Raw genomic sequence first — 10667 nt, forward strand, 5'->3', positions numbered from 1 at the left:
TTTTTCTTTTTTCTTTTAGTTTTTATTTAGTTCAGTTAACTGAAATGTTTTTTCACCTTTAGTTTTCGTTATTTCGTTAGTTTTCGTTAACTATAATAACCTTGTTTTGTATACAACTTGTTCATCAATACATATCATCAAACAGGAGAAGCAAAGGACATTTTGTCCTGTATTTCAACACATCAACACGCTGCTGTATTGGTAGAGAGGATCCATGTACTCTGTTACAGTGAAACTCATTTATTTGATGATTTTTCTCCTCAGCTCTCCATGTTACACCAACACACAACTCAACAGGTAAACAAAGATGAAAGAAGAAAAACTGAAAATAGATTACAGTCTTGAAGGTCTTGTAATATATTTTTTTAATTTTTCATTCAAATAAATTCTCTGATTATGGTGTTAAGCACATACGACAGTTCCACCAGTAGAGAGCAGCAAATCCACACATTGATCACCTCGCTCGCCCCCTCCCAAACAGGCCCACGTCATATCCGGTCATTCACAGGATGTTATGTTTTCGACAATCCCTGGTCCGCTGATCGGCCTGAAAACGATGTGATACACTACGACGATGACTGTTAGTCACCCGGACCAAAGAAAATAGAAGTTGAGCTGTCCGTTCGTTTTTTATACCGTGTGAAAAAACGTGTTTTTCCTTATTCTGGCCGAAAATGACCGGAGAAAAACAATGTGACCTGGAAATGATTTTTTTTACATCCGGCTCCGGGTGAGTGTGACGTAAGTGGAAAACGAAAGTGTTGATGAGAAATAAACACAGCCGTGCGATCACAGATTAAACAATGAAAATTCAAAAGAACGCATCAATGTGTTCTTTCGAATGCTGGCACTCAAGCGATGGATTTGAAAGAACGCATCGATGCGATCTTGGCAATCAATGTGTTAAGGATGCTCTGTGCTTTCACTTCAGACACAATAGGAAAGTATTCTGTGCTACATTGATCTCACCATTTAAGCAAACAAAAGTTAGTACTGTGGCTTGCACAAAGCGCCACCTTTTTCTTAAAGCCTAAGCTTAAAGGCACCCGGCACGCTGATTGGTTTGATTAATGTAACGGCCAAACCACACCTATGAATAATCCAAGGCCTTATTGCGGCTCTGCAGCGCTATAGCTCCTGTGTTGCCCTTGGCGTAAGATAGAAAACAGTGCTAGTGACACCACAGCGCTAGTTAAGAGATAATGTCAAATGTCAAATGGAGGTTAGACTTCTATGAGCTCTTGAAGAAGACTGATGATGATGATGACTAGCATTGTTTTATTAATGTTGTTTTCCCTGTTTCTTTCGGTTTGTGTATGGACTTAATGTTAGTAATTTATGTTATAATAATACAATCATTATTTCTCTCTCACGATACTTTGAGCGAGACGGGATGCTATTGTTTCTCATTGATTCTAAATAAAGCTCTCTCTCTCGCACTCTCTCTCTCCAGAGTCAGTGAGGTTGGTGAATGGGACTAGTGTGTGTTCAGGCAGAGTGGAGGTGAAGTCTAATCAGTCGTGGGTCTCAGTGTGTGAAGGTGACTTTGACCAGCAGGATGCAGAGGTGGTCTGTAGGGAGCTTGGCTGTGGGGCTCATTCAGTCCTCCAGGGGGCGCTCTATGAAGAAGTTGACACTCCAATGTGGACAGAAGAGTTCCAGTGTGAAGGCAATGAGTCTGTTCTCCTGGACTGTGGAACCTCTAACTCAACTAGTAACACCAGCTCACCAAACAAGACTGTTGAACTTTATTGTTTGGGTAAAAGACGAGCAATTCTTTTTGTTTGGATTATTATTCTATAATAAAAGTAAATGTATTGCATTAATGTTTACTCTATTGACTCTTTACAGTGATTGCTAATGTCAGGTTGGTGGGAGGAGTCAGTAACTGTACTGGTAAACTGGAGATGAAACACCAGGGAGAATGGAGGCCAGTGGATGGTGGGTTTCACTGGAACCTGAAGTCATCATCTGTAGTGTGTAGACAGCTGGACTGTGGCTCTGCTGTTTCAACAGAAAGGAGTTCTGGTTTTACACATCAACCTGTATGGAGGATTACACCTTACTGTGCTGGTTCTGAGTCTTCACTGAGCGACTGTGTCATGATGGAGACTTTTGGTATCAAACAGAAAGGTTTGATTACAGGCAGACCCACAGTGATCTGTTCAGGTAACGCAAACAATGACTTGAACAATGACAGCAATCTTTACTGTCACTCATTTAATCTGTCTATCTGTCTGTCTGTTTGTCCATCTGTCTGTCTATATTGCCCTCTCCATCTGTTTGTTTGTCTTCCTATACATTCATCATTCTATCTGTGTGTGTGTGTGTGTGTGTGTGTGTGTGTGTGTGTGTGTGTGTGTGTGTGTGTGTGTGTGTGTGTGTCTGTGTGTGTGTCTGTGTGTGCGCGTGCGGAGGGGGGGGGACTCGTGGGGGCTTTTAGTCTCCTATTAGCTATTGGGGAGGATCTGATGGTTATGATTCATTTTTAATTTGTTCTTTTTTCTTTACTTAATTATGAATGTGTTTTTATGTATTGATTATGTATTCATTTATTTTAGTAGTATATTACTATGCGTCTTTGTGTGTTTAAGGGTTCATTCAAAAGACTTGCCTCTGATGTGTTTAGATTTAAAAATGCATCCATAATGGATTCATAAAATTATCATTCAAATTCTCTCTCTCTCTCTCTCTCTCTCTCTCTCTCTCTCTCTCTCTCTCTCTCTCTCTCTCTCTCTCTCTCTATCTCTCTCTGTCTCTCTCTCTCTGTCTCTCTATCTCTCTCTCTCTCTCTCTCTCTCTCTCTCTCTCTCTCTCTCTCTCTCTCTCTCTCTCCAGAGTCAGTGAGGTTGGTGAATGGGACTAGTATGTGTTCAGGCAGAGTGGAGGTGAAGTCTAATCAGTCGTGGGTCTCAGTGTGTGAAGGTGACTTTGACCAGCAGGATGCAGAGGTGGTCTGTAGGGAGCTTGGCTGTGGGGCTCCTTCAGTCCTCCAGGGGGCGCTCTATGGAGAAGTGAACGCTCCAATATGGGCCAAAAAGCTCCAGTGTGAAGGTACTGAATCTGTTCTCCTGGACTGTAGAACCTCAGACTCAATTAGAAACACCAGCTCAACTAACAAGACTGTTGAACTCACCTGCTCAGGTAAAATACCAAACTATAGTTTTGATTTGGATTATAATTTTATTATGAAAATAATTGCTTTTTTAATGTTTACTCTCTTGTCTCTGAACAGAGTCTGATGATGTCAGGTTGGTGGAAGGAACCAGTAACTGTACTGGTCTACTGGAGATGAAACACCAGGGAGAGTGGAGACCAGTGGATGGTTGGTCTGACTGGAACCTGAAGTCATCATCTGTAGTGTGTAGACAGCTGGACTGTGGCTCTGCTGTTACAACAGAAAGGAGTTCTGGATCTACACATAAACCTACGTGGAGGATTACATCATCCTGTGTTGGGTCAGAGTCTTCACTGAGGGAGTGTGGAACGCAGACGTCTGCTACTTCCTTGTACATACTGGAGGTGATCTGTTCAGGTAACAAACTACTACTTCAACAACTACAGTAATATGTACGTATGTTTGTCTAAGATAGCTGTGTGACCGCACCCCCAAGAGGGCAAGTACAAATACTTTTTCTTCATGTATTATTATAAAGTTTTTGTTTTGTAAAGAAAGAATTGAGTAAAATAATAAATCACAATTTTAAACTTATTGCTATTGATTGATTGATTGAATATTTTATAAGGCAAAACATGTAAACAGCACCATTACATTTATAATACTTTGTCTAAAAGGTCCGTCCAAAAAAGTCTTGTTTCCATTGGGATCAAATGAATTAAATTTCATTCATATTTCAGTCATAAAAATATTGGAGAGTTAAGTGACAGAGTGACAGAATAAGAATGACTTGTCTGAGTTATGTTTTGTTTTAAACGTTATGAGAATAACAGAGAAACAATACAGAGACATTGTTTGAAGATCTCTAAAGTATGTTTGTTACTGCCTCTGCTAACCACTTAAACCCCAAATGGGTAACTGGAGTCCCTCAGGGCTCAATACTAGTGTTTTTTCTGTTATTGTGGGGAAAGCTTTCGCTGAAAATAGCAGATGGACAAACTCACAATGCGACGCAACGTGTCGCATTGTGAGCTTGTCGATCTGCTATTTTTAGTGAAAGCTTTCCCCACAATATCGATGCTGGAGTTTAAGTGTTTAAAAATGCTACAATATAATAGTCAAATTGGGAGCGGGTTGTGCTTTGGTATAACGTCACTGCCATGCGCCAAAAAACAGATCTACAAAGGACAAAGCGTCGGGTCGCGACGTGGGGATACTTTGTAGATCTGCACTTTTGCAGAGACCAATGAATGATCGAAGTCTAAAACAGTATTTATATTGATCTAACCTGGGCTTTAATCAGCTGTTTATGTTTATGTTCGGTTCCCTGCAGCTGATGCTTAAATCAAAACCAAACAGGGCTGTTACTGTGAAATTGGATTATGTGACTGACCACTTGTCTTAATGTGAAGTGAAATGTTTTATTATGTCATGAGTCTCTCACGACTTGTGCGAGTGGAGTTGCGCATCAAATACGCATAAAATAATAAATAAATACTGTGAGCTCGGAAATCTCACGGTATCAATACTGTAGCTGTTTATACCGCCGTAATACCGTTACATGCCTAGTAATGTGTGTAATGCACACGGCACATGATGTCTCTGGTCTTGTAAAGTAACACCTAATACTGAACAGATTTCTGTCATACAAATGTCTGTAATCTGTAAAGTCTTATTGTTAATTCCTTTAACAATGATGTTCTTATCAGTGTACGACTGGAATTTAAAACTCTGCCTCTGTCTGTCTGTCTGTCTGTCTGTCTGTCTGTCTGTCTCTCTCTCTCTCTCTCTCTCCAGAGTCTGTGAGGTTGGTGAATGGGACTAGTGTGTGTTCAGGCAGAGTGGAGGTGAAGTCTAATCAGACGTTGAAGGTGGAGTCAGAACCAACTTTGTCTCATGACATATTTACAGGTTTAGAAAAGTTGTTGAAATTCATTTTTGGGAAAGCCCTGTCAAAGACAAGTCTAAAAAAGTCTGATAAGTCGTGGGTCTCAGTGTGTGAAGGTGACTTTGACCAGCAGGATGCAGAGGTGGTCTGTAGGGAGCTTGGGTGTGGGGCTCCTTCAGTCCTCCAGGGGGTGCTCTATGGAGAAGTGGAGGGTCCAATGTGGTCCAAAGAGTTCCAGTGTGAAGGCAATGAGTCTGTTCTCCTGGACTGTAGAACCTCAGACTCAACTAGAAACACCTGCTCACCTGACAAGACTGTTGAACTCACCTGCTCAGGTAAAACACCAAACTGTACCTTTGGTTTGGATTATTATTTTATAATGAAAGAAATATTACTTTATTTACTGTTTATTATCTTGTCCCTGTACAGAGTCTGCTGATGTCAGGTTGGTGGGAGGAATCAATAATTGCATTGGTATACTGGAGATGAAACACCAGGGAGAGTGGAGACCAGTGGATGGTTGGTCTGACTGGAACCTGAAGTCATCATCTGTAGTGTGTAGACAGCTGGACTGTGGCTCTGCTTTTTCAAGAAAGTGGAATTCTGTTTTTACGTGTGAACCTGTTTGGTGGATTTCATCTTCCTGTGTTGGGTCTGAGTCTTCACTGAGAGAGTGTGGAACAAAGGTTTCTGGTAATTCCACTGCCAGACTGGAGGTGATCTGTTCAGGTAAAACAGTGACTTCCTCAATGGCATATTTACATTCTTCTATCCATCTGTCTATCTATCTGTCTGTCTGTCTGTCTGTCTGCCTAATGTATGTTGTTTGCACATTCACTTCAGTTTTAGGATAAATGAGAATCTAAATACATGTTCTACTTTTCATTACTTGACTTTCATTATTTGACCAATAACTTTTGATTTGAAATGTGATTTAGTTTTGAAAAAGACTTGTGTAGCCTACTGATGATTATTGATAAATGAGCTGCAAATCAAGTCTTTATGTTGCCAAGATTTTCCTCAGTTTAGAATCACAATGAGTCATCTGTTTGTTTAGAGACAATGATGTTTATAATGAACTTATTTCCAATATTTTGATCTTTGTCTCATTTGACCTTATTGTCATTGTCTCTCTGTTTATAAATCTGTTGTTTCAGTCAATCACCTCTGTCTTGTTACAGATCTGCCGTTTAATCCAAACATCAGCTTCTTCTCCTCCTCCATGAACGGGGTTTCTGAGGGCCAGCATCAGGGGCCACAGGTGATGGAGGGTCACAGTTTCTCTATCAGCTGCTCCATCCAGCCACAGTACCCAGGAGGCTCCTTCCACCTCACCTTCACTGGATCCAACACAACACACAACTACACCCAGCCAGCTGTCAATCACTCTGCCAACTTCCTGTTTCCTGCAGCAAACCACACCCACCACGGGAACTACAGCTGTATTTATCACATCAATGTTTACTCAAATGACTTCTACTATCAGAGCCAGTTCCTCTCTGTCACTGTCACAGGTAACCAGAATTACATTGACTTTTCAAGACACAATATGTAACTCAATCAAGCAAATTACATTAAGCAGGCTACAATAAAATTAACAAATGTTAAATAATTACATAAAGTACACTTTTAATGAGAGTTGATCTTAACTTGATGTTTGATGTTGTAAAATATTTTATCTCACAGCTTCTCCGCTGACATCAAACATCCTCAAAGTTACAGTCGTAATGCTGCTGGTGTTGGTGGTGATAAGCTATGTCCTCTATCGTGTCTGGAAGGTAATGTATACGTTTTTATTCAATCTTTATTCATATTGAATACCAGACCAGAATATAAATGAAGTAGTTACACTGTTTGTATTAGCCTGATCTGTTCCAGTAAGATCAAGTTGTGTTGCTGCTGTGTTTCTCCAGGCCACCAGAGGGCAGAGAGCAGGAGTGGAGACTGCAGTTTATTATAATGTAGGAAGGGAGAACGTTGAGATGGTTTATTATAACGTTGTTGGTTCCGATGCTGAAGCTGGACCCAGTGAAGAGACAGAATACCACCAGTATGAAGAGATAAACCTCCAAGGAAGGTCTGAAGCTGGACCCAGTGAAGAGACAGAATACCACCAGTATGACGACATAGATCTACCAGGAGGGTCTGAAGCTGGACCCAGTGAAGAGACAGAATACCACCAGTATGATGACATAGATCTACCAGGAGGGTCTGAAGCTGGACCCAGTGAAGAGACAGAATACCACCAGTATGATGACATAGATCTACCAGGAGGGTCTGAAGCGGGACCCAGTGAAGAGACAGAATACCACCAGTATGATGACATAGATCTACCAGGAGGGTCTGAAGCGGGACCCAGTGAAGAGACAGAATACCACCAGTATGATGACATAGATCTACCAGGAGGGTCTGAAGCTGGACCCAGTGAAGAAACAGAATACCACCAGTATGATGACATAGATCTACCAGGAGGGTCTGAAGCTGGACCCAGTGAAGAGACAGAATACCACCAGTATGATGACATAGATCTACCAGGAGGGTCTGAAGCTGGACCCAGTGAAGAGACAGAATACCACCAGTATGATGACATAGATCTACCAGGAGGGTCTGAAGCTGGACCCAGTGAAGAGACAGAATACCACCAGTATGATGACATAGATCTACCAGGAGGGTCTGAAGCTGGACCCAGTGAAGAACCAGGACACCACGTGTATGAGGTGGATCTCTAAGGAGTTCATGTCACATCCATCACATAACTGTCCATCACCTCAGTCAAGGTTTGAACATTTACACTGAACTGTAAATGTACCAGAAAGACCAAGTAAGGTTTAGAAGAGGCCGATAAAGTCTTATAACATTGGACCTTGTCTCCCCCTCATGATGTTTCATCAAGTCATTATAACTATCCGTAATTATTTATCAATAAATGCCTCTATTGATCCTACTGTACACAATGCATGTCTATGAAGTCACAGTCATCTCTCAGGCGCCTACAGCTGGTCCAAAATGCTGCGGCCCGCCTTCTTACTGGCACAAAAAGACGTGAGCACATCAGTCCTGTCCTGGCCTCACTTCACTGGCTCCCTGTCAATTTTAGAATTCAATTTAAGGTCGTTTTATTTGCTTTTAAATCTCAAAACGGGCTAGCTCCACTATACCTCGCTGAGCTCATAGATCCATACACACTTCTGGAGGCCGAAAGAGGAGCTAGTACCAGTTTCCCTGTAGACAGACGACCCCCCCCTCCTCTTTTTGTACATATTTTGTATTTCCTCATGCTTTTTTTTGTATATAATTTTTATTTTTCCATGCTCCCCCCCCCCCTTTTTTTTGTACATATATTTTTTAAATGCTTTTTTTGTACATAGTGGTATTTTTTATGTATTATCTGTATTTTCATGTTGATTTTTTAACTGTTTGGTTGCTACTATATATGTCTATGAAATTAACTCAAGGACCCCAACGGAAACAAGTCCGCAAGGACTTTTTTGGCCGGACCTTTTAGACAAAAGCATTATAAATGTAACTGTTGTTTTACATTCTTTTGCCTAATAAAAATTTCAATCAATCAATCAATCCAGCCAGGGCCCTAAGGTCTGCTGATCAGTCGCTACTGGTCGTCCCAACAACCAGTAAAAGGACCAGGGGTGGCCGCGCTTTTGCTGCAGTCGCCCCCACGCTCTGGAACGACCTCCCTCTCCCCATCCGATCTGCCCAGTCCATTGGGGTTTTCAGATCCCTCCTTAAAACCCACCTATTCTCTTTGGCTTTTAATTGCCCTTGATCCACTACTGTGTCTTAACAATGCACAATTTGTCTGTGCGCCTATGGGCGCTTATTGATGCGTTGAGCTTTGTTTGTCTCAACCTTGTACAGCACTTTGGTCAGCTTCTGTTGTTTTAGATATGCTTTATAAATAAAGTTTGATTTGATTTGATTCAGCTCATAGATTGTCACACAGTGAACCATCAGAGTCTGAGCTACACAACTATTGATCTCATTACATGTGTTTCTATTGAAACAATAGAATGTGGAGATGTGTTAATAAATTATATATATAGATATTTTTTTTACAATTCACTTCTTACTTTTAGATGTTTAAGTATTACGTATTTTGAACACTGCTTTTGAAGATCTGTTAATAATAAGGTAGCATTATCATTTTATTGTTAATTATAACAATTATTATATTGTGCCTTTTTTATATTGGGAAATTTGTTATCAGCGTTTTTTTTTTTAAATTAACAGGCTTGTTATGAACAATCCATCTTATTGTTTTTAGTGGATTAGTTATAGTTTCTTTAGATGATTTATGAGCTCTCAGGGCCCTAAGTCGCGCTACCCACTATTTGGGGATTTAGCATGGCACAAAGGGCGTTCCCGTGGCTGAGTTGTTATTTTGTGCCACCAATCTTATCCCTAAAACACCTGTCCTACCCCTTACATTATGCATAGGTGTGGTTTGGACGTTACATTAATAAAACCAATCAGCGTGCCAGGTGTCATTGGCTTTAAGCGTTTAGAGGCAGCACCAGCTGCCTTGTTCATAATTAACGGATAACGCATTGAGCCAACGCATAGCGCAGGGTGAAAAATAGGGCCCTCAATGTATATTAATATGTTCTTATTTCTATTGTATTACTTATCCTTTTATGTTCTATGTAACATAATCTGGGTCCATTATGGATGAGCCTATAGGATCCATCCAACCATTCAAACCATTATGGATGAGCCTATAGGATCCATCCAACCATTCAAAGGACCTGAATGCTTCATGTTGATGTGTCATCTGACAGCAGTGTTCAACACTTACATTCATACATTATGTTATGTTTGATGTTTAATCTTTGTTACCTTAAGAAAATAAAAGTAAATAAAGATGAAACTAAAGTGTTCCTCTCCTACATGTGTTGTGTGTAGTACAGGACGTTGTCATGGTTACTGTGAACAGAAACAAGTTTCATAACAGGAGAATCTTTTACAACAATTATTGTTTTATTTATTTATTTACAACAAGCGTGTGATGAAAGCTCATCAATGAATGTCTCTCCTCTCTCCTCTCCTCTCCTCTCCTCTCCTCTCTAATCAAAGGGAGTTAAAACTCTTAGTGAGCTGCAGGCACTCTTAAAATGTCTTAGAAATGTTGTTTAGTTATTGAATTATATTCTTAAACCCTAGTTAGTTGACCGGAGTTCCCCCGGGCTCTGTACTAGTCCCCTTCCTTTTGCCTTCCAGTGTAGAGACGATCTAAAAGTGTAGATCGGCTATGTTGGATCTGTCTGTCTGTCTGTCTGTCTGTCTGTCTGTCTATTAATTTAGATAGCATGTTATTCAGACAGATGGTAGTTCATTGTGTTAACCTGGCATCCTATAGTTTCTATAGTTTCAATGTACAGATTATTATTAAATCATAATCTGTACATTGAAACTATAATCATATTTGTTATAGTATATTGTTTAGACCAGTGGTTCTCAAACTATGGGTCGCGACCCAAAGTGGGGTCTGTGGGGTGTGGCCAAAAACATTCCCTCATAATATGGGGTCGTGGTACAAAACAGTTTCAGGACCAGCTGGTTTAGACTGATGCTACTGTAGGTTCATTGTTTACCTGCATCCTATAGTTAATATATTATTCATTATTATTTTGATAGTACATGGTT

This window comes from Gymnoscopelus braueri (assembly GCF_963280865.1).
Source record: "Gymnoscopelus braueri genome assembly, chromosome: 24".
In the NCBI taxonomy this organism is placed as follows: domain Eukaryota; kingdom Metazoa; phylum Chordata; class Actinopteri; order Myctophiformes; family Myctophidae; genus Gymnoscopelus; species Gymnoscopelus braueri.